The sequence below is a fragment of the Scyliorhinus torazame genome, chromosome 7 (assembly GCF_047496885.1).
Source record: "Scyliorhinus torazame isolate Kashiwa2021f chromosome 7, sScyTor2.1, whole genome shotgun sequence".
NCBI classification, from domain to species: domain Eukaryota; kingdom Metazoa; phylum Chordata; class Chondrichthyes; order Carcharhiniformes; family Scyliorhinidae; genus Scyliorhinus; species Scyliorhinus torazame.
In genome coordinates this window covers 217,780,616-217,802,532 of record NC_092713.1, presented here as the reverse complement: position 1 = coordinate 217,802,532, position 21,917 = coordinate 217,780,616, and positions in this window count along the sequence as shown.

The window sequence follows — 21,917 nt, the reverse complement described above, 5'->3', positions numbered from 1 at the left end:
GTCATTGAGTGACAGAAAATCTGTTTGGCTGATGCCATTGCTATATAATAGTTGATTGTGAGTGAAAGTTGTGAGATGTGGATGTGAGTTTGAGATGAAGCATATGAATGTTAGGTTTTGATAGATTGTTGGTAGATGATTGTTGAGTGGTGGGGTGTGGTATTTTGAGTAGTGGCTGAGTCTGAAGACGCAGTTGATAAAAATTGGCATTTGAGGAAGGATTCACCAACCTTTATCATTTGTGCGAGGTCACTGGACGTCTTGTGGACTGCATACAGTTCCTCAGGCCTTGTCTCCTGGCACTGACTCTATGGTTATCTGATCCCACTGCCATTTGGGCTTGCGCCATCCACTTTATTCCTATACATAGAGGACATCTCACCTTCTTTTCACCAAGGCCTATGGTGCTGTGTCAGAAAATTAGAGTTATTCCTCATTCTTGTGCTAGGTACATTGTCCTGAACCACAGCTCTCCAAATCTGCTCCAGCCACAGTACACCTCTGCTTTAAGAGGTACAGACTAAACTTTAAGCAGTGTGTGGTGAATGTATTCACCTAATGCATGTATGATACTGTGACCTATGACCTATGACCTAGAAGTGGTGATACGAGCTGCTTCCAGGTACTGTACTGTAACCCTGGTGGGCTCCGCCTCTGCCTCCGCTCTCACCTGGACCATATATAGACCGGCCTCCTGTGGGTGGCATTCATCTGTACAACCGACTCTGGCTAGGCAAGTCCATGATTAATGAAGCCTAATGTTCACTCGCTCTCTCTGCCTCTCGGTGAATTGAAGGTATATCACAGTGCAAGCTAGTTTTAAGCAGCCATAGCCTCTCAAATATTTGCCCTTGCTGATGCATTCAGCCAATTGACAATGTGATTAGGCCTAGCTGGACTCAGAGATCACTCAAATAAACAATCAGCACCAAGTTGGCATGCTGCCTGCATGTAATCAAATGGCCTTATTTATTTAAATGGCTTTTCTATATCTATCTTGAACAGAAGCCAGGTTTAGAATTGATTTAAAATCTCTGTCGAAAAGGTTATATTTCATTTACTGTGAGTCATTGGGTTAAATAAGTTAAATACTCAGTGCTTTTTGGCTTTGTCGCTCATGGGTTTTGCCATCAACTTTATTTTGTCAGTCTCATCATTTTGCCCTGTCACTTCTCCGACCATAAATAAAAAGGCCTGGGATGAGAAAAACTCATTCACCCATCTGATTCCACAATCCATTTGGGGCTACCACAATCATGCATTGGGCGGGTGGGTGGGGGGCCGGGGGGTTAACGAGACTGAGTTTTCTCAGAGCTCCCCTCACGTCTGCTAGTTGTGACCGCAGGGGAAGCCTAGTGGAGGCCATATTTGTGTGGCAATGTTACAGCAGTAGTTGTAAGAAAGGAGGAAATCCATTCGCTAAACTCCTCTTATTCACGCTCTGCAACCATTTCCGAGATCTCTACAATGCCTTCCTCACCTTAATATGACCTCGCAATAGCTCTAGAATTTTTCAATCTCTTTATTTGTGACAGGTATTGATTATTTTAGAAGGCATCAATTGATTCAGAACTCATTACTTTTTCCTGGTAGTCTTACAAGCGCCCTCCAGCCTCAGGAGATCCTAATCTCTAATCTTACTTGCAGCTTGTGACTCTTTTTAATTATGTCCTTGGGTTCTTAGCTCACAGTGCAAACTAACTAGCTTGCAAAGTAACTGGAAGACAAACAGAGCAATGAAACAATACTGTATCATCTCTCTGATGAAAATAAAGGTATACTGTACATCAGGGCAGCAGTGTTCTATAATTATCCAAACCAATACCTTGGCCGATCCCATGCTGTGAAATGTAAAGTTTCAAATCGGTAACGATGCATGAACTGTGGGCGATATTTTCCCATGTTGGGATGGTGTGTGATTTGGAGGGGAACTAGGAGGCGGTGTTGTTCCCATGTGTCTGCTGCTCATGGTCCCCACAACACAAGTCTATTTTCAGCTGCAACCTAGTTTCTAGGTTCATTACTTCACAAATGGAAAGTTGAACTTATCTAGTATTGATATTTAAGCCAAAGTAAGAAACATCTTATTAAACCAGAGCAGAAGGAAAAATCTATCTTTAAAATGAAAGAATGTAGCACAAATAAACAACAAAAATAAGTTGCATTGATATAACTCCTTTCAGTGTAGTAAAATGTCCCAAATAAGTCACATCAGCAGTTTCAAACAACATTTGACACCAATCTGCATCGGAGCTACTAAGACAGATGTCCAAATGTTTAGTAAAATGGATAGAGAAAGAGGAGATAGCATCGATCGTGAGACATCGGAGTGATTTGAAAACGAGGAAGAGAATTTTGAAAACAAGGTGTTTATGAGTAAAAGGAGCAATTTAAATTTAATGTATTATTTTAAATAAGTCTCTCGTGCAATATTGATATTTCTGTTTGTTGAAACTATTGCTTTTGAAGGTGCTTTCATTAAAACAATTACAATTGAACAATCTGTCAAATAAGCATTGCATTTGAAATCATTGTATTATGCAGAGGAAAAAGGCTTTATCTAATGGGAATGGAAAAATATTTTACTGAAGTGTACCTTTTGTCATTTATTATTTTTATCATACATTTCATAGACGTTTATTGCTCATGTGGGATTTCAAAGTGAGCAAAAGTTTCCCAAACATTTTGAAAATACAAATGAGAATTTGAAAAATAGATGTATTTTTTCAATCAAAAGCAGATTGTGTACAGCTGCTGGATGATAAAGTAAGTTAATGTACTTGACAAACCAATTCCACATATCGTTTCTCTAGAAGGTATCTCTCAGTTAATTCAGTTAACATTTTAAATAAATATTATAAATCAACAATGACAACTTATACTTAGATAGCACCTTTAATGTAATGAAATGTCCCAAGGCATTTCTATGCAGCATTATAAAATAATGCAAAACACTATCTGATATTGTTTGTTGAAGCCTGTGAGTACTACGTTTGCATGCAATTTCTGTGCTGTTTTCAAAAAAAGTGTTTAGAAGATGTAATCCAGAATGTAGGAGAGAAATATAAAGGGAGATGTGTAACATGGTTTCACTGTTCACTGGGTTGGAAAATGAAGGAAAGGGACATGAATTCCAAGGCGCAATTTCTGGCAACTAATCTCCCCTTGAAGAAGTGCATCTATTACAACTGTTACACATATAAAGTGTGCACCAGGAATGTGCATCCATCATTTACAAATTGGGGTCCTAATGCCATTGAAGGATCCCAACTGAAATTTATATATGCAGCTTCCATTGTGCAAGATTTACTGCCTTGCTACTAGTCTTAATTGGACAAAGCAGCGGTGTTTAAAGAGACCACTGAAAAAAAGAGATCACTGAAAAAAGGGCCAAGAAACCATTGGTAGTTACATTTATGTAGAGATACAAGGAGGGAGTCAGGGAATGCTCCCTCCACTCTGCTGCTAATGCCCCCATCCCTTCTCCCAATCCTTGCCTCTGCCTTGGCTATGGTACTCCTATGCATGGTATTTCTCCATGTACATATTCCACAGCTGTGATATCCTCTATATTGCATGCAGTGACAGTAGCTAAGCTAATGGCTCCAAGAGAGAAATCAAATGAAGTTATCTTCATTATCATTGTCTCCTTGCTGCTCACCCTGTGCATGGCCAGTTTGAAAGGAGAATGGCACAAGGGTGAAGCTGTGATTTGGGGGTGGTTTGAAGCCCGGTTAGCTCAGCTGGTAGAGCATCAGGTTTATAATCTGAGGATCGAAGGTTCAAGCATTACTTTGACTAAGAGAGTAGTGGGCCTGCAGGAGATACACGACTAGGAGAGGCTCCACAAAGTCTGAGGAGTGAGGTCCACACCACTGACTCAAAGAAGAGAGGCAGACATCCACGAATGCTCTGAATTTATTTTTAAAGTGCACTGTGACACAAGGAACACGATGGAAAGGCCAAGCTGCACCTGTAAAGTAGCGCACCACAGCGCTAGGATGCCGAGAGAAACCGGGAGACCCCGTTTCTGAGATCTGCCCGGCTCGCAACGCCTCGCGAGATCGAAGGCGATCTTGTGAGACATCACAATGTAAATCCCACCCATTGTCGGCAGGATCACTTTTTGGCAAATCTGCATATTGGAGCGAGACAGCTAGTCTCACTGTGATAAGTAGTTTCCAGAGGCACCCGAGGTGTTGGGTTCTATCCCCTTCACCTTGGAGACCTCAGGCAAGTGCCGTTCAGTACTGGTCTCCACAAACAGGGATTCGACGAAATGGTACTTGTGGGGCCTCCCAGGGGAATGGAGGCTCCCAGGTGAATGCCCTCCAGTCAAGGTTGTACCTAGGCACTGCCAGCCTGGCACCCTGGCACTGCCAAGTTTCCCAGGTGGTGCTGGCAGGGGCACTGTCAAGGTACCAGGTTGGCACTGCCAAGCTGGCATTTTTCACTCGGCGGTGATTGGGCTGGGTGTGTCCTGTGTAGGTATTGGGTGGGGTGGGCGGTTGGGGGGATCACTTGCAGTTTCAATATAGGCAGGGAGAGAGGGAAGGGATTACCACCAGACAGTCAAAAAGAAACAGGAAGGTGGAGCATAAGTTCCCTGAGTGCATCTCACTCTCCAACCAGTGAATATTGAAAAGAGTGATGGCACATCTGAGGAATGTAGCCAGAGACAAGCCCATGATACCACAAGTGGCCCAGGTGCACAAGGAAGTCTGGAAGAGCAATGGTGATGGGTAATTTGATAATTGGGAGAATGGATAGTCATTTCTGTGGCCACAGGTGTGAATTCAGGATGGTATGTTGACTCACTAGTGCCAGGGTCAAGGATGCAACTGATTGGTTTCAGAGCGCCTTGAGGGGAGATGGCGAAGAGCCAACAGTCACCATCCACATCGGTACCAATGACATCATGTTACAATGCCAGTTAATGTTGGAACTGGAAGGGAAGATCATAGAATGGAACCCTGGCTCAAAAGACCATGGGCAGGATTCTGCATTCCTGAGACTGAGCGTTAACGCCGAGTAGAATTCATGGACCTCCACGACAGCAAAACTGGTGACGCATTTGGACTGATTCAGCAACCGTTAAGGGGCTAGCACTGGCACCACATGGAACAGAGTCGATTCCAATGAAAAACGGTGCCGGATTCGTCAGATCCGTGATTAACACCCAGGAGGCTGACAAGCTGCAGCCATATATGCACACTTCACTCCATACACACGCCATCCCAGTCAGCAAGGTGGCAACAAGACAAGTGGCCCCAAGGTTAACCGATGAGGACCTGGAGACCCTGCTAGATGCAGTGGAGGAGAATCTGGTGACCCTGTACCCCGGGGTGGGAAGGAGGCTGCCAACCGCTGCCATTCGCCAGGCCTGGAGGCAGGTGGCAGAGGCGGTCAGCGCCAGTGGGCAACACGGTCTGGACCGGCCTGCAGTCCTGGAAAAAGCTGCATGACTTCCTCAGGGTGGCTAGGGTGATTAGGCAGCACTGTGCTCTGGCACCAACCCCTGCCCCACACGCCAATAACCGCTTGTCTTGCTTCTTGCAGGAGCTGCTGGTGATGGGAGGGCCCTTCTGTTGACCCCCGCCTCCAACCTCAGCCACAGCCAGAGCCAGAACCCCAGGTGTCAACCAGTAATAAGGACGATACCGACACAGACTGGAGCCATGACCTGAATCCCAGGACACCTCGGAGTTTGAGTTCATAGATGACACAGATTTCCCATCACAGCTGTCTCCAACACGCGCCAGCATCCCAGAGATACTCACCTCAGTTGGGCACATTAGTGAAGATGCTCCTGGGATACTATCTGGGGCGCACCTTTACAATAGGTGTAGGTAGGAAATCCCAAGGAGGCAGACGGCCAGAGGACAGGCCGACCCCAGGGACTAGCTGCCATCCAGAAGGGTTTCGGGCTTCTGGAACGGATGGTCCCATCAACTGTGGAGATGCAGTCGGAGGGCCAGGGACTAAATGAGGGGTTGTCGGCAAGCAAGTGCAGTTGGAGGAGTCCAACCGCATGTAGAACAGGAGCAGGATGTGGTGTCAGCCGTCTCACCCACGCCAACACCACACGGGTGGTGTCCATGCTAGAGGCCTTGGGGGTGAGGGTTTCAGCCATGGATCAACAAGTCCAAGACCTGGGGCACTCTGTGCAGTCGGTAGCCAAGGCCCAGGACAGGGCTGCCCCCCACAGGCAGCCATGTGCTAGGGTCACCTGGAAATTGCAGCAGCGAGCTATGGCTGAGAGTGGCGGCGGCATTGCCCAGGCACTGGCTGATGTGGCACAAGCACAGAGGGAGGTAAGCCAGTCCCAGAGGAGGATGGAGCAGTCACTGGTTGATATGGGATGCACCCAAAAGGTGGTGGCAGAGTCACAGTGAGATATGGCGCAGTCCCAGACAGAGGTGATCCACTCTCTGTGCTCCATAAGTCGCAAGCATGCTGACCCTGGTCGAGACGGCAGTGGTCCTCCAGGACAGGGGGCGGGGGAGCTTCAAGGGTTAGCTCCAATGGAATAGGTTGGGGCCATTGCGCACCCGAGGGAGGAGGTGGTGATGAGGCCCATGCCGGTGACTCCCGCAGGGGAAGTGCCAGAACACTGCAGCGCGTTAGACTCCCCCTCCTGTTCCTGGTACGTCACATGAGCAGTGGGCAGGACAGGGTGGCACCATGCCACCTGGGACACCTGAGCAGCAGCCAGCCCCATCCAGGCCCAGTCGCCTCAGAGGACAACAACCAAAGGGAACCCAGGTTACAGGGCGGGAATCACATCAGGTCACCACCACTCCTGATATTTCATCTGGGGATCCACCTAGCCATAGCGTTAGGACTCTTCGAGTCAGAAAATTAGACACCATTTAAATTGGCATGGGTGCAGGGCACAGTGTAGTAACAGGGGCTAGGGCACGAATCTTTATATATGTTGTCACATTAAACACCTGTGCACAACGCTACTACCAGCCTCAGTGCTCTGTCAGAAAGGTGTGGAGGGTGGGCTGGCCGCAGAGGGGGTGTGGTGGGTGGGGGGATGGGTGGATGTTGGGGATGGGTTTGGCCCAGGGACTGGCGTTCAGCCAGCGCTTAGCGCTTCGCCGCCCCAGGGATTCAATGGGACCGTGTGATGGAATGGCCAGCTCGCATGCAGGCGTTATCCATGTGGATGATGATAAGTGCTACCATGGGCAGGAGTCAAACATTACTAACTGAATCGTTGCACCAGACCTCATCGCAGAGCATGGTGTCATCATCCTCCATCCCATGGACCATACGCATTGTTATTGCCAACCAAGGGTGCCCACCCCGTAGTGCGGCAGGTTTGCATCAAGGAGAGGATTGCTGGCGGTGACGGGGGGGGCGCTGGTGTGGGGGTGGGATGCGGTGTCTGTGCCCTGGGCTAGTTTCCCCCCCCCCCGACAGTCAATGAAACTGGAGGCAATCAGAGTGCTCCATGTGCGTTGGCCCTGGCGCACATGTTGTGTGGCCTCCCATGCTTGCCCGGCCCCATGTCCTGCCCATCATCACCCTCCCCCTCATCTTCCTCGTTGGACGAAGACTGACGTTCATCTTCCTTCTCCAACATGGCACCCCTCTGCTGCACGATGTTGTGCAGGACGCAGCAGGCCGCGATGTGGGCGACCCTCCCAGCGCTATACTCGAGGGCTCCTCCTGAGTGGTCCAGGCACCTGGACCACATCATCAGGATGCCGAAGCACCTCTCGGTCGTGCACCTGGTCGTTGCATGGGTGTCGTTGGAGCGGGACTCGACCTCGGTCTGTGGTCTGCAAATAGGTTTCATTAGCCACGACCGCAGCGGACAACCCCCCAGCTGGCGGGGCACATCGAAGAGACCAGGAAACGTTGAGTGTGCCAGGATGAAGTCATTGTGCACACTGTCCAGATATCGGGACAGATGTTCATGATCCGTAAGTGATGGTCACACACCAGCTGCACGTTCATCACGTGGACCCCTTTCGGTTTCTGAAGACCGGCCTGTCATCTGCAGGCGCTCGTAGGACGACATGCATCCCATTGATCATCCCCTGGCCCGGGCATCTCGGCGATGGCGGCAAACCCCACTGCCCGGGTATCCTGATGGGCTCGGTCCACATTGAAATGGATCTATGGTGCCGGCTTGTGACGGCATGGATACACCTGTGCACCGAGCAATAAGAGGTTCCATACAGGTCCTCATTCAGCCCCTGGAAGCAGCCCATGGCGTAAATGTTTAAGGCGATCGTCACCTTGACAGCCACCGGGAAAAGGTGTCCTCTCCCATTCCCCAGCTGATACTGCCCTTACCAGACGTACACCCTGCAGCCTCCTGTGTGCTGATGTGGGCGTTGCCCTTAAACGGGCTACGTGATGCTAGGGTACCCAGGTGGCACCAGCAGTTACAGGATGCTACCCTACCCAAAGGGCATGCACCTGGGAGCCTCCAATCCCCTGGGAGACCCCAATAAGTGCTTTTCCGTCTGGTCACCATTGGTGGAGACCAGTACTGAACGGCGCTCGCCTGAGGTCTCCAAGGCGAAGGCGATACATCCTCACGCCTTGGTTACCTCCGGGAACTGCATATTAGAGTGAGACTAGCTGTCTCACTTTAATATGCATATTTTCCAAAAAGTGATCCCACCGAAAATGGGCTGGCTTCACATCTCAATGTCTCGCGAGATCGTGTTAGATCTTGCAAGGCATAGTGAGCTGAGTAGATTTCGGCAGCCAGGGTCTCCCGGCAGTTACCGGCCACATTGCACCACAGCATGCTATGTTTCAGGTGCAGCGTAGCTGGTAGATTGTGCCCTTAGTCACTTTATTTGAGGCCTGGGCAGGGTTTCTCACTGGTTTAGCCCACACTTAGAATTACGTTAATCAAAGGGGAGCTGAGCTCGCTGGCCAGACCGGCTCCTCAGAGAAAGGTTGCCCCGATCTCTAAGTGAGCTTGAGGGTTCCCCACACCCCCCACCCATGAGCAATGTTACCCCACACACACATGGGCATTACCCCCCTCCCCCCCCAAGTGAGGACACCTCACAATGGGGTCCCTGAGTGTCCCCTCTTCAGGCCCCTCCATGCCCCCTCACAGGCCCCCCCTTCCTGGACACCCACCTTTCACATGCCAACCTCCCAGAAGTCATTATTTACTTGCCCTGCACTATCCCCCCACCCTTCGTATCCCTCCTCCACTCTCCTTTCACGGGCATGGCCCCCCTCAAACCCTGGCAGTGCCACCCTGGCATCCAGTAACCCTGACACTGCCACCCTGACACCCTGCCAGTGCTCCTACTGGCTGTTCTGTGCCACCCGACAACTTGGCAGTGTCAGGGTGGCAGTGCTATGGTGCCAGCCTGGCAGTGTCAAGGTGCCCAGGTTCCAGGGGGAGGGCCAGCGGCCACCCTATACTGCCCTGAACACCCAGGGTCCTCCCATGTCCCGGGAGACCTTAGGGTGAAGTTCCGCCTGGTCCACTTCTGTGTGGACCAATACTGTACAACTATTGGGAAGGATGTAGAAGTACAAATCTACTTGGAAATTACAACGGGCTGCAAGAATTATAGAATACTTACATCATGGGACCTTAATTATCCAACCATCAACTGAGATAAGAGTAATGTAAAGGGCAGGTAGCGGAAAGTGTTCCTGGAGTGTGTTCAGGGAAATTTTCTGGAACAGTGTGTTTTGAGTCCAACAAGGAAGGAGGCAATACTAGATCTGGAGGGGGATTCTACATTGGCCGACGCCGGAATGATGAAAAGCGATTGGGTGGAGAACTGGCCGTGAAGTCATAACCGTGGTGAGATCCAGGCGCACGCCAGAATGCCATCCACCGGTGCCCCACCAGTGGTGTCAATGCGTTCTACTCCACACGTACAGTAAATGCTGTTTGCATATCATTAGCAGGCCTGACCTGGTATTCTCCAGGCCTCCGTGATGCTCTGCCTCCGTCGGGAGGAGTTTCAAAAATTGGGAAACAGGCGCTGTGGCTGATGAGGGAGAGAGAGGAGGTAGGACATGAAGAGGATCAACTGTGAGCTGATGGTGCCGCCTCTGACAGAGCTGGCTGGGGTGGTGGTGATGGGGGGGGGGGGGGTCCACCGGGGGGGGGGGGGGGGTGACCAGGGTATGGGTCATGGAGTCGAGGTGATCGCCACAGGACCAGGGTGTCGAGGCATGGACCACCGTTGCAGCAGCCTGCAAGACAGCCATCTTGCTACGCACCCTACTAACCGCCATCCGTGGCCCATGGTTGTGCAGAGTGACACCGCCCCGCCCCACCACCCCCACATCCAACACCCCCAAATGACACCCCCCCCCCTCCAAACCAGCTACCAACTGCCAACGGGACAGCACGTGGCCCATCCAAGGCATCGCCCACAGCAACCCCAGCAGGAGGGCACCGACGTGGCCAGTGGTGGGGAGGGCAGAGTGCTGGGGGAAAGGCCTGGTGTGGGTGTGGGTTTGGGGCACCCATATGGCCGGTATCATCTGGGATTGGGGGGGTGGGGGGAGGGAGACATGTGGGGGCAGGGTCTGCAGTGCAGACTGCGGCCACTGTGCAGCCCAGTGCACCTGGTTGGGCACGGGGTTACGCTCCATGTTAGCCTGTTGACTTTCACCCCATACAGACAATGGTCTTTGGAATCCAAACAGAAATGGTGGCCTTCATCCTAATCACCGCAGCCCTGGGGGGTGCATTGAGGCTGTACAAGCTGGTGCTGCTCGAGGAGAACCCCGCAGCAGTGGAGCCTGCCCCAGAGGAGCAGGAGGTTTATGGTCATGTTGGAAGTTAAAACAGAGCAGATATCTTTTCAGTAGTTTCCCAAATTAGTTTCCTACTAAGTAGTGTTCAGTAATGTTGCTTTTAGTTGGTTTGTTACAGTAAGAATCTAAAAACTTGAAATTTTTTTGTAATGTAATTTCTTTAAGTTGGCCACCAGGAATTCAAATCTCTTGTTTAAAGCTTTAATGCTCTATGGTAATGGTAACAGTCATTATTGATGGGGGCTATTGGTAGATCAATGCTGGGACTGTGGTGATTTGAGCATTGCCTGAGGCTGGTGATACAGTTAGTAGGATATGGTATTTGATGATTATCATAGAATTTACAGTGCAGGAGGAGGCCATTCGGCCCATCGAGTCTGCACCGGCTCTTGGAAAGAGCACCTTACCCAAGGTCAACACCTCCACCCTAACCCCATAACCCAGTAACCCCACCCAACACCAAGGGCTATTTTGGACACTAAGGGCAATTTATCATGGCCAATCCACCTAACCTGCACATCTTTGGACTGTGGGAGGAAACTGGAGCACCCGGAGGAAACCCACACACACATTGGGAGGATGTGCAGACTCCGCACAGGCAGTGACCCAAGCCGGAATCGAACCTGGGACCCTGGAGCTGTGAAGCAATTGTGCTATCCACAATGCTACCGTGCTGCCCATGATGCAATCACTGACCTTGACCACTCATGTAAGACTCCTGTCAAAGTTTCTGGTGCAGAATCCACAAACCTTATTGCTCACTCACTCACACGTCCCATTCTTCAATGTTTCCCAGGTCAGAGTCACTTCGTGCAGTTATGTCAGCACCTATTCCAGCCACAAGATACCTCTGCTATAAGAAGAACAAACTAGCTATAACTGGTGCAAGCCATTGATAATACTAGACTCCCTTTCAAATGTCCAGCCAATGAACTGCACTATTACCATAGTTAATCATGCAAAAATTATATCTTCACCTTTTTTGGGGGAACAGTTAATTTTTGTAGCTAAGGAGTTGAAGTGTCACCATGAGTTTAAAAATATTATGAGCTGGCTTAGTTCTGGAATGTTTGAAAATCAGTTAATACATCAAGGGATAAAGTCTGAAGTCCACATTTAATCTGTTTAAAGAAAGTAGATATGGACAAACTGACATTTAAACACAGAATCAATGCCATCTACTTTAAATAGATAAATATTATATTGATTCAAATAGATTTTGCTGGCGACTGGGTGAAATTTTGTAAGCAACAGAATATTTAGCCACCTTAATCTGTGGTAAACCAAAGGAAGATCAAAGCACTCATCATAGAATTTACAGTGCGTAACACTCAGCAACGGAGAGAGTTCTAGCCATTAAGTACGGAACGGAATTGAAAAGAAATTACAATAATGTGGAAAAGGACAAACTTTGTTCATCAACAGTTCCTTTTTTTTCTCTCTCTTGGAGTACTATTTTTAGCATGTTATTACAACATTGGAACAAAATGAGTGATGCACAGATATTTCTAATTAGTGTGTGATATGTTGTGCAAAATTAAATTCTAGCATCCCCCGCAGAGTCTCTGTACAAATGCCAGACTCTACATGGTTTCTTAATGTGAACCAGCTGAGGTTATAAATCACCAGCCAGCTCACTATTGACGACACACAGTTGAATAATGCTGGTGCTGATATCATTTATGGAAGTTTGTGTGTAACTGGTAAAATATATTGGAAGCCACTTTTGCAGAAATATTTTTAAAAACACGTGTTTCCTGTTCAACCACTGTCTTCATTCTTACCTTTACATGTCCACTCTTCAGTAGAATGGTAAATAAAAAGGTTGTAAAGTCCTCCACACAGACAGGATATTTCCATAACTCATTTGATTGCTCCAAGTCGCCAAAAGTTGATAGAGTGTCAGACTTTCCTTAAGATGGACAGATTGTTTTACAGACCTTCTTCATGAAAATATTTGATATTGTTAGAGTCAAGTCCCAATCTGATCCCGAGTCCAAAACTTAATTGTAATAGTCTCCTTCTTTTCCAAGAATGGACATCATCCCCATCTCTTCTATTAAGGTACACTAATAGGGGAAACAATTCTGCATAAGTTGCTCATCATAGATGATCCTGAACAGTGAATGTCAACTGGCTGTTGAAGTGTGGAGATCAATTTGTATCTTCACATCCACTTGGAGCAGGAGTGACTAGATGCCAAGATCAATTATAGAGTTGTCCTCTTCCTTCCCAGCTGAAACTAATTTGTGAGGTGGTGGCACAGTGTCGTCAACACTGATTTTTCACACCCGTGACTAATTTAGCCTAGATTGTAGGTTGATGAAATGTAGTCACTTCACGCTGTTGGCTTTATGAAATGAGGACAGTTCCTCCTGGACATGAACCAATAGTACAAAGCTTTTAGTCCACACTAATTGCCAATCTTGGAGAGACCAAAAGATAGTGTGGTAGATGGAAAGGATATTGCCAATTGGGATACGTGTCTGAGTTTGCGCAGGAAGTGCACATTAGGTACAGATTATCGAGGCTTTTCTCGGCACCAAATTCTTGCTTTGCCTGGGCCAAGACTTTCACTCCCACATGGGAGAATTCACACTCCACGAACCCGATATTTAAACTGGCTGCTCAAACTTCTGATTTTCCTCCTAGGATAGGACTCAAGGCTGGTGACCACATAAGTAATGAGGGTCAGAGGCGGGCCCAGCGTAGGTTGGGCAACTTGGGTGCAGATAAAGGCCCATTTGAGAGCTATGTCATCAATGGTGAAGCTCCTGTGCCTTGGAGGAGGCATCAGTGCCCCATCAGGTGAGTGTCAAAGTTGTAAATGTCCAACTATTAGCTGACCCTGGAAAGCATGGCCAACCATGGGCTTTCCTGATGGTAGAATTGTCATTGCTGCTGCCTAATCAAAGTGTACTCAAGTGAACCACTGAAAGTATGGCATGGATTCTCAAGGCTCAGCCATGGTGCTGGCATCGTCTTGCCACAAATACATGGTGCAGACTTTATGGAGCCATGTACTTAGCTGCCAAGATTCAGTAGGTGGAGGAAAGATGAACAGTGCCATGCTCATTATCACATCTACTTGCCTTCTTGCCACCCATCTATCGCGATGCGCCCACACTGTTGACACTTGACCAGGTCCCTTACAGCTGCACACTCTCGCAGCATAAAAGTGTGATTAAGAAGGAGGAAACCAGTGGGGCTGTCAGCGGTCATACAAAGAACAAAGAACAAAGAAATATACAGCACAGGAACAGGCCCTTCGGCCCTCCAAGCCCGTGCCGACCATACTGCCCGACTAAACTACAATCTTCTACACTTCCTGGGTCCGTATCTTTCTATTCCCATCCTATTCATATATTTGTCAAGATGCCCCTTGAATGTCCCTATCGTCCCTGCTTCCACTACCTCCTCCGGTAGTGAGTTCCAGGCACCCACTACCCTCTGCGTAAAAAACTTGCCTCGTACATCTACTCTAAACCTTGCCCCTCTCACCTTAAACCTATGCCCCCTAGTAATTGACCCCTCTACCCTGGGGAAAAGCCTCTGACTATCCACTCTGTCTATGCCCCTCATAATTTTGTATACCTCTATCAGGTCGCCCCTCAACCTCCTTCGTTCCAGTGAGAACAAACCGAGTTTATTCAATCCCTCCTCATAGCTTATGCCCTCCATACCAGGCAACATTCTGGTAAATCTCTTCTGCACCCTCTCTAAAGCCTCCACATCCTTCTGGTAGTGTGGCGACCAGAATTGAACACTATACTCCAAGTGTGGCCTAACTAAGGTTCTATACAGCTGCAACATGACTTGCCAATTCTTATACTCAATGCCCCGGCCAATGAAGGCAAGCATGCCGTATGCCTTCTTGACTACCTTCTCCACCTGTGTTGCCCCTTTCAATGACCTGTGGACCTGTAATCCTAGATCTCTTTGACTTTCAATACTCTTGAGGGTTCTACCATTCACTGTATATTCCCTACCTGCATTAGCCCTTCCAAAATGCATTACCTCACATTTGTCCGGATTAAACTCCATCTGCCATCTCTCCGCCCAAGTCTCCAGACAATCTAAATCCTGCTGTATCCTCAGACAGTCCTCATCGCTATCCGCAATTCCACCAACCTTTGTGTCGTCTGCAAACTTACTAATCAGACCAGTTACATTTTCCTCCAAATCATTTATATATACTACAAAGAGCAAAGGTCCCAGCACTGATCCCTGTGGAACACCACTGGTCACAGCCCTCCAATTAGAAAAGCATCCCTCCATTGCTACCCTCTGCCTTCTATGGCCTAGCCAGTTCTGTATCCACCTTGCCAGTTCACCCCTGATCCCGTGTGACTTCACCTTTTGTACTAGTCTACCATGAGGGACCTTGTCAAAGGCCTTACTGAAGTCCATATAGACAACATCTACTGCCCTACCTGCATCAATCGTCTTAGTGACCTCCTCGAAAAACTCTATCAAGTTAGTGAGACACGACCTCCCCTTCACAAAACCGTGCTGCCTCTCACTAATACGTCCATTTGCTTCCAAATGGGAGTAGATCCTGTCTCGAAGAATTCTCTCCAGTAATTTCCCTACCACTGAAGTAAGGCTCACCGGCCTGTAGTTCCCGGGATTATCCTTGCTACCCTTCTTAAACAGAGGAACAACATTGGCTATTCTCCAGTCTTCCGGGACATCCCCTGAAGACAGCGAGGATCCAAAGATTTCTGTCAAGGCCTCAGCAATTTCCTCTCCAGCCTCCTTCAGTATTCTGGGGTAGATCCCATCAGGCCCTGGGGACTTAGCTACCTTAATATTTTTTAAGACACCCAACACCTCATCTTTTTGGATCACAATGTGACCCAGGCTATCTACACCCCCTTCTCCAGACTCAACATCTACCAATTCCTTCTCTTTGGTGAATACAGCATGCTAACTTGGAGTCAATCCAAATGGCAGCAAGCATTTGAACAGAGCCATTAACTCCACCAAACCTTTCCAGTAATCATTGGTGATAATGGTGAAAATGGTTAGTGCATGTAAGCACATAAAAGTGAATAATAATCTGAATGGCTCACAGCCCATTTTTTTTATTTTTATTAATTGAATGCCACCTAAAGGAGACATGGAGGAAGTGATGTGTCCAGTTGCCTCAGGCTTTGAGTAGGATCTTCAAGTAATGGTAGTGTGTGTCATGATATACAGACATGCAGATAATTATATACAGACAGGCAGCTAATGAACACAGGGAAGAGGACATGACCAATGAACAGGCAGGACACTCAGGGGTGGTCTCTCACTATAAAAGGCATGAGGCACTCACACTCCGCCTCTTTCCACTGATGAACATCTACAGAGTGAGTCAAGGTGTATGTATCACACCTCCATCACGTGTCTGGTTCAGTCAGACAGAGTAACCACACTTAGGTTAACAGAGGGTCGAACTCATTGAGAACTGTGCTAACTGTGCTACTGGTTCAATAAATCAGATTGAACTAACTTCAAGGTCTGGAGTATCTTTTGGTTAAAGCTGCATCCAGTTGCAGCCTGTGTTATCCCAGAGCACATAATACAACAGTGTGGGTGGTCCATCCTGATCTGGAACTATTTCACTGTTCCTTCACAGTCACAATCCTGAAACTCCCTACCTAACAGCACTGCGGGTGTACCTTCACCACATTGACTGCAGCAGTTCAAGAAGGCTTCTCAAGGATAACTAGCCATAGGCAATCAATGCAGGCCATTCAGCAACATCCATGTCCTGTGAAAGAATATAAAAAATAACCCTCCATCACCCAGTAATGGAAACCCTCAGGCTTTAGTTAAGAGGCAAAGTGGAATTTACTAAGGTGATATGGTAGCACACCAGAATCCACTGCCTCTATTACAATTAAGTTCAGAACAGAAAGTACCATGATAACCTTCCTGCCCCATTGTCAATAGAGGTCCTTAAGTGGCTACTTAATGACTACTTAAGGGCCTCAACCTGCCACCACTGGCATTAACCCAGTTTGCAGGCAGGCTTGTTGCCATGCAGTCATCTTGTCACCTCCGGGCTGGAGGGTGTACTTTGTGTCAAGGCACTCAGTGCCCGTTCGAAGGATGAGACATTGGAAAGGGAGGATAGACCTGCTCAGAGCCACCTCCATGCCATTGCTGCCGACCCCCCTGCCCCATCTACCTACAACACCTACCTCACGAAACACCATTCCTCCAACATCACTTAGCAGTCGAGGCTACTCCTTGATCGTGGGACTCTGCTACCTGTCCTTCCAGCAGCAGCCATGGGTTTCCCAGGGATGCTCCTCAGCATGAGTTGCTGCCATCTGATGGCTGGCAGCTCTCAATAGGTGAGACTTCCAACCCTGAGGTCTTGAGTCCAGGGGTAGGTCTGCCACTGGCCTCGACACTGCCTGATTGGCATGTGGTTTAATCGGCCATCCTAAATAGAAGCAGACCAGGCCTCTCAGTGGTTCTCCAGCTGTCGGGCGAGACTTCCAATGCCTCAACAGGGTTCCATCCAAAGTAAGGTGCTAATTGATAACTCTGTTTTGAAGAGTATAGAATGGAGAATTGTTACCTGCCTGAATTTTGTCAGTCCTTTGGCAATTCTCCCACAGGAAAAGCCTATGGCCGTCCATTCCACGGTCAGCTAATAATTGGGCAACATTTACAGCTTTGACACTCACCTGACAAGACAATGACATTCCCTCTGAGGCATAAGGGCTTCATTTTAATGACCGACCTCCGAGGGATCACTTTTTATCTGCGCCCCAGTAACCCAACCTGTGCTGGAACCGGCTCCAAGACCTCACTACATCTGCGGCTTGCCCCGACTCCATTTCAAGCCCACCCCCCAGAACAAAGATCAGGGGATGGATTCTCCATTTGGAAGTTCAGATGCTCCCACCAGTGGAGAATCAAGATTAGTCTCTGCTGACACGAGGAGCAGCTCCCAGGTGCAAGTCTCACTCGTAAAATATGAACATCTACGCATGACGGAGAGCATGCTGGATTCCATCAGGATCCCGGTATAGAGGCTGCCATTTTGAGCAGATGGCCTGATCAAAATGTCTGCCGGTAGGCCGCCCCTGCCGCCCACAAGGAAAATCATGACTCTCCACCCACCAAAGCAGCTAAGTGCTTTCTGCTGTGAGCAAAGAGTTAGTTAACCCACTTAGCTCCTTTGACGTGGTGAGGATCAGTCAATCATAGGAAGAGTGTTTAAAAACCATTGTGGTTAGCATCAAAGCTGGGTACGTGGGATGCATTCAAGCATGAAGGGAAAGATAAGTAAACAATCCACCAAGCAGCTGTGCCTGAACCATTAAACTGTCAATCATAGACTAGTGAAAGATATTTTGCTGTAAATTGAATGGATGTTTTACACTTCAAAGGATTTTGGGGATTTGACATTTTTCCATACGTTGTGGGCTTTCGAGGAAACATCTTGTCAAGATATGAAAACATGCAGCTAATGAACACATAGAACAGGGCACGACCAATGAGCAGTCAGGACACTCAGGGGTGGTATCTTGCAATAAAAGGGATGAGGCTCTCACACCCCGCCTCTTTCCACAGACCAACATCTACAGAGTGAGACAGTGTGTATCCTTAGCATCACACCCCAGCACATATCTTAGAGCAAGGCTGGTTCAGATAGACTGAGTTACTACATTTAGATTAACAGAGAGTCGAACTCATTGAGAACTGTGCTAATAGTTCAATAAAATATTGAACTCACTTTAAAGTCTGGAGCATCTTTTACTCAAAACTGAATCAAGTGGCAGCTTGTGTTATTCCAAATTACATAACACAACACGATACCAGGAGTCTGTTCAATCTAGTTAGTTCAATTCAGCAAGATCCGTGATGACCAGCGAATGTGTACCGGCACAATGGAAAAGATTCAGGCCTCCTCACCAGCTCAGGGCCTCCAGCAATCTCATTGCCAACTGGCGGACATTCAAGCAGAAATTTCAGCTTTACGTCGAAGCATCAGACCCCAATGGTGCGTCTGATGCACGCAAGATAGCTCTTTTCCTCACCACAGCGGGTGATCACGCCTTGGAAATATTCAACTCCTTTCACTTCGCCGAAGACCAGGACAAGACAAAGTTTCAGACCATCCTGGACAAGTTTGACAGCCAATGCGAGGTGGACACCAAAAAAATCTTTGAGCGCTACATATTCAAGCAGCGATTGCAAGGTAAAGACGAATCCTTCAACTCATATTTAACGAAGCTTAGACTGCTAGCGCAGTCCTGCAACTTCGGTGATATCACTGACTCCATGAGCAGAGACCAAATCGTTTTTGGAGTTCACTCTGATCCTCTGAGAGAGCAGTTACTGAAGATCAAGCATATGACCCTGCCAGTCGCGATTGAAACATACATAGTGCATGAGCACGTTGAAAATCGCTATTCCCAGTACAAAATGGCAGAAAAATGATAAACTAGCCTCCCACGAGGCGGAGAGTGTGCAGGCCATCTCCCGGATGCAGCGCCTCAACATTGACGAAGGCAGCCATTTTGCGCGCTCTTCCCGGGGCCCGACGCATGTGCGATGCGAGCGGGATAACGAAGCGGCCGAAAGTCTCACTGCGCAGGTGCAGACGTCTGAGAACCGCACTGCGCATGTGCAACGACTCACGGGGCGTCAGGACGCCGACGTCATGATGTGTTCGAACTGTGGCACCGCCTATTTAAAGAAACACTGCCCTGCAAGAGGCAGACGCTGTTTAAACTGCGGGAAGCCAGGCCACTATGCAGCCCTGTGCAGATCTGCACCACCAGTCAGGAGCCAGCGCTCCCAATTCCGACGACGGCGCACCCGGAGTGTGCAACAAGGCCTACAGGATTCTGATCCTGGCAGTGCAACAGATCCAGATGATGACTACCTGGACAACGGCTACAGTGTGGGCATTATTACAACATGTGAATATGCCACACCAGACTCATCGCAAGTCCAGTCAATCCTAGCTGTGGATTCCGGGGACGAATGGCGAGCAGTGATGAAGGTCAACCACTGCCCCATCTAGTTCAAGCTGGACACAGGTGCCTCTGCCAACCTCCTCTCACAAGCAGACTTCAGACGCATTATTAAGCCCCCCACGGTCCTTCCGGCTGCCTGCAAGCTCCTGGATTACAACGGGAATGCCATCACGGCACTGGGATCGTGCCATATGCACGTATCCAACCGACACACTCAAGCACGGTTACGCTTTGAAATTGTTAAGCTGGACAGGGCATCCCTACTAGGTGCACATGCCTGCAAGCAGCTGAACCTCATTCAAAGGGTTTACACCACAACATCCTCCCATGTGGATCTTCAGGCCGGCATCGACGACATCCTCGCCCAGTATCCAGATGTGTTCAACGGGATGGGCACGCTGCCGTATTGATACAAGATTCAGCTACGACCTGATGCCAAGCCAGTGGTCCACGCACCATGACGTGTCCCTGCTCCACTGAGAGAGCGCCTGAAGGCACAGCTCAAGGATCTTCAGCAAAAAGGCATCATATCCAAGGTCACCAAACCGACTGACTGGGTCAGCTCGATGGTGTGCATAAAGAAGCCTTCGGGGGACCTGCGCATCTGCATTGATCCCAAGGATCTCAATAAGAATATCATGCGGGAACACTACCCCATCCCGAAGCGGGAGGAACTCATGAGTGAGATGGCACACGCGCGCTTCTTCACCAAATTGGATGCATCACAGGGATTTTGGCAAATCCAGCTGGAAGAGTCCAGCAGAAGGCTCTGCACCTTCGGCACGTCTTTTGGCAGATACTGCTACAATCGCATGCCATTTGGCATCAACCCGGCATCGGAGATATTCCATCGCATCATGGAGCAGATGATGGAAGGCATTGAAGGGGTTCATGTGTACATGGACGACATCATCATATGGTCCACGACCCCTGAAGAACATGTGTCCCCTCTCCAGAAGGTATACCAACGGCCTAAAGTTAAACAGATCCAAATGTTGTTTTGGCACATCGACGCTCAGGTTCCTTGGCGACCAGATCTCACAGCATGGTGTGCGCCCGGACACAGACAAAATCAAGGCCATCGAGGCGATGAAGGTCCCGGAGGACAAAAAGGTGGTGCTGCGCTTCTTGGGTGTGGTCAATTTCCTGGGAAAGTTCATTCCAAACATGGCCACACACACCACGGCCCTATACAACCTGGTGAAAAAGTCAACTGCCTTTGAGTGAAGGCGGCACACCAGACAGAGTGGCTGGAGCTGCAAGCCAAGCTCACCACTGCACCAGTCCTGGCATTCTTCAACCCGGACTGGGAGAAAAAGATATCCACAGATGCGAGTCAGGATGGCATAGGTGCGGTGTTGCTTCAAAGAGATGACACATCATCCTGGGCACCAGTAGCCTACACATCAAGGGCGATGACGCGCACTGAAACCAGATATGCTCAGATTGAGAAGGAGTGCTTGGGTCTTCTCACCGGCATCCTCAAATTTCATGATTATGTCTACGGCCTGCCGACATTCACTGTCGAGACGGATCATAGGCCTCTGGTCCACATCATCCACAAGGACCTGAACGACATGACGCCTCCGTTGCAGAGAATCCTGCTTAAACTTAGGAGGTATGACTTCAACTTGGTGTACACACCTGACAAGGAGCTCATCATCGCTGATGCATTGTCCCGCTCCGTCCCCTCGCCCAGTGAGCCGCTGGAGCTCATCCAGCACATCGAATCGCAGGTGTGCAACTGTGTGCTAGCACTCTCCCGGTGACAGATGAGAAGGTAGTTCTCATCTGTGATGAGACAGCCAAAGACCCTCTCTTGCAGCGCGTCATCCACAACCTCACCAATAGTTGGCAGAAAGGGCGGTGCCCACAATTCTACAATGTGAAGGATGACCTGACGGTGATTGATGGTATCGTCCTCAAGCTGGACAGGATTGTCATTCCGCTCAGTCTCCAGAGCTTGGTGCTGCGCCAGATTCATGAGGGTCACCTGGGCATCGTGAAGTGCAGACGCAGAGCCCGGCAAACTGTCTACTGGCCCGGCATCAGCCAGGACATCACGAACATGGTCCTGAACTGTGCTGCCTGTCAGCGGTTCCAGCCAATGCAGAGCAAGGAGACTCTCCAACAGCACAACATAGTGACCTCTCC